Source organism: Merops nubicus, unplaced genomic scaffold (assembly GCF_000691845.1).
Source record: "Merops nubicus isolate BGI_N331 unplaced genomic scaffold, ASM69184v1 scaffold37747, whole genome shotgun sequence".
In the NCBI taxonomy this organism is placed as follows: domain Eukaryota; kingdom Metazoa; phylum Chordata; class Aves; order Coraciiformes; family Meropidae; genus Merops; species Merops nubicus.
In genome coordinates, this window is record NW_008620274.1 from 18,880 (window position 1) to 22,630 (window position 3,751).

The following is a 3,751-nucleotide window of genomic DNA, read 5'->3' on the forward strand; positions in this document are numbered from 1 at the left end:
GGGGCTAGAAACTGGCTTTGTCTCTGACATAAATGAGGACCAAGGTGATCACTGTGCTTAGGCTTCTCTTACAGTCCTACCTGTTAGAACTGCATGGCTGAATGACAAAAATTGGCAATGCCAAGTTTCATTCTAACCTAAGCCACAGTATGAAGACATTCCCTACAGGGTCTGGGGCGAAGTGAAAATTGAGATGATACATACAACTAACTAGTCAGTGCTGGAGGAACAAGAACAGAAACAAGCAAGGCAGTGTAAAGGTCAGGGGAACACATACATGTTTCCTTCTCCTCCCAAAGGAGTCTTTCAGCAAGTCTTTTAAAATATGTGTTAACTGACTGCAACACACCCCAGATGTCTGCTCTGTCATCTAGGTAACATTAGGAAGAGCTCAGTTAATGTTTGGCAGGCTGGGTAAGGATTTAATGTAACATATTTCCAGCCTGTTGGATGCCCTTTTCTCATACTGAGTTGGTCCACGTAGGTCTGAGAACCTTTGTTTTCTCACCTTTTCAATTAGCAAAAGCAATGTTAGGATACATCTTCTATTTGATGTGTAGACTAGAATAGAAACATAATAAGGAAAGAATATTCCCATAACCATAGGTTAATTGCTAGTAAATGTTGCTCAAACAGTCCTGGGTGTGTTGATTAATGGCCTCAGTGAGCAGCTGAAAAATAGCTCTGCTGCTGGAGATCATTAGCTGTGTTAACTCTTCAGCTATTGTGATGGGCACAAGGAAACAATTACTAACATTTATAATACATTTCACAGACTGCAGTGGCACAATGAAATCTAAGTTACAGTGAGGAGGAAACAATCACTGAGATTTTCATGCATTCAATTTTAGAAGTTTACAAGACAGAGGAAAGATTTTTTTTTTTTCTCCTTTTTCTAAAGCTTTTGGACACATCCTTGATAAATACAGGGGAGACTTTATACCTAATCACAAATACTCAGTTCTGCTCATTAATCCTATTATTTAAAAGAGGAGAGGGACAGAGATGCTGTGTGAAAGGTAGCATGCCAGTGAACATGAGTTTTCACTCGTAGGGGCACAACAACATTAAGCTGTGCCTTGCAATGGCACAAAGCTTGCAGTCTAGGGTCTGAAGAACAGAATGAAGAGCTTCCAAGCTGCCTCTGATTTTTCAAAGCTCTGAATACCATAGCCTCCTTCAGAGCATCCAGGAGACCACGGTGCTTGTGGGAATTCATGACAATACCTCTTCTTACCAAGAGTGACTGCAGACCCTGACTGTGCCCCAGTGCCTGTTGCAGCTTCAGGGAGGGATCTCTCAGGAGCCAAAAGAGAGGATCTCAGAATTCTTACAGATCACTTCAGGTTATTTACACCCCATAAAACCAGAGCAAGGATCTTATCAGCCGTTAGATAACTGTCCAGCTCCACAAACATGGTCATAAATTGCCTTTTTCTAACCTAGTCCACAGAAAAGAAGGAAAGCATCACCTTCTTTTGCTGACCACATACCCAAGTAGAAATGACATTGTCATCAGTAAGCAGCATACAGGCCACATCCAACCACCTGAGGAACAAAAAGGTTGATAAATTCACTCACAGTGCAAGACAAATTGAAGAAAGGAGCAAACCGACCAAGGACCCAGGTGACCAGTCCAATTTCAATTGTGTGGCCAAGACCATAAAACAGTGCCACTGTTATAGATATATTTCCCACTCTGCTCTCACCCCTGCTGATGTGCTACCATCACTGGGAGCTCTGCACACAATGGCCAGTTAGGGAACCCCTTTAGATAACTGGAAATCCTACACAGTGCATTCACCACATAGGCAAACTTCCCCCAGGCAGCACAGCCAGCCTTTATGCTCTGAATTTTAGAGGCTGGACACCTGATGCCAGTGCTAAGGGAGGGGCACCTGGTGGTGGTCTCCTCATCAGTTCCTTCCCAAGGCTGGCCAGGCCCTGGGTGAAAACCAGTCAGGAGGGTCTTTCCTGCCTGGCTGTGGACATCATCCATGTGCCAACCCTTATTCAGGGCTGGGGGTTAGACCCCAGCACTTTACGCCTTCAACCTGACTCTTCCTAATGAGGCTTCTGTGGGCTAGAATATGGCCCCACAAACCCCTGAAGCACTGCCCTGAGGGTGATGGGAGAGTAAACAGCTGAGCTACAAAAAATAGCTCACACCTGCATACGTGGCAGTGAACACTGCTTTGTTCAGGTAAAAAGCAGCCTCTGGAAATTATGATCGTGTTCCTCGAGACAACGTCCTTTTCAGTTGTCTACACAGGTCTACCAAAATTAGCTCTGCATTGCTCAGTGCTCTTTCTGGCCCTAAGTTACAGTCCTCAACTCAGTTCAGGTACAGCTAGGGCATCTGCTCAGCCTACTCCACTTCAAGATCCAGATGTGCATAGAATGGTCCTTTGCAGTATTGATGATGGGTTTTTTTGGTCCTCCCATATTCTTTGGGCCACTTGCCACTTTCAACTCCAGGAATTTCTCAATGATGTGTGTCTGCCACATCATCTCTTTTCTGAAGAGTAGCATACATACTGATGAAAAATCACTGCTGTCTCCTAGACCATCGCTTGGTAGGCACTGGTCTAGGATATAAGCACCATATAAAGCCTTTATGAAGCATCCACAGTGCTCAGAGACCTCTCTCCCTGGCCTTTTTCTGTGCTAGCCCAGATGAACTTGTGCCACTTACCTTCAGAGACTCTGTAACCCATATTAGCATTCAAATCCCAGGAAGGGAAAATAAAACAATCCTGAACTGCAAGAGAAAAGGGATGGCTAGAAGCTGAAGGCTATATCTGGCTGATAATGAGACAAGTTCAATTGTAGCAGGCTCCTGGAAAGCTCATCAAGAACAATCCCTCACATGGTTTCAGAAAATAATGCAACAGGAAATTACAGCCCGAAGGCACTGTGTTCACTAGCAATTCCCAACCACAAAAGGGAGAGAGAGGACAAACCAAAATAATTGAATAAGACTCTTCAAGCTTTTTATGCAAGCTCTGCACTTGCCAAGGGATGTGGGCAAGCAGCCAAAAGGGACACAGTATATCACTAATTATCAAATATAGGAGAGAAATAGCCTGCTTGTTGGAGAAACAATTCATGCAAAGCTTTCTCTACACTTTCTAGTGTAGATGTTGTAACACTGGCAGGGTTCAGTCAAAGCACATTTTCCACACTGTAACCCTGCCTGGGCATTTGACAATGTACCTGTGATGGACGGGTGGGGGGAAATCCCTTCATGCTTCTTACACCACCATAGCTTTTGTAGAGCTGCTTCTAAGAGGAGCCTCAGCCTGTGCACAAAAGACACATGACCACGTTCTTGGCAATACCCCACCAACAGCCAACTCACTATTGCAGGAGATTTCTTCTGTATTTTGCAGAAAGCTGAAGTAGAAATGTGTGAATGAAGAAAACTGGGGGCAGGAGGAGGGGGGAAGCCATCTACATCCCCTGTGTGGCCAGGCAGGACATTGCTTCCTCTCAGATGGGAGCAAACATTACAGATCCAGTGCTCACACGGCCCGGCCGCCTTCCAGCCCCAGTTCCCCGTGGAGCTGTGGCCACAGTTCTCCTTCTCCATGTTCTTCCACTCCCAACGCATTCACAGATATTGGTCAGTACACTTGCAGGTGTCCAGCACCTTCTCTCTGTGCCCAAGGGCAGCGAGAATATTTACCTGTTGAAGTAGTACTACAAAACAACATTGAGAACTGCATCAGCTAGGACACTTTAATAAACG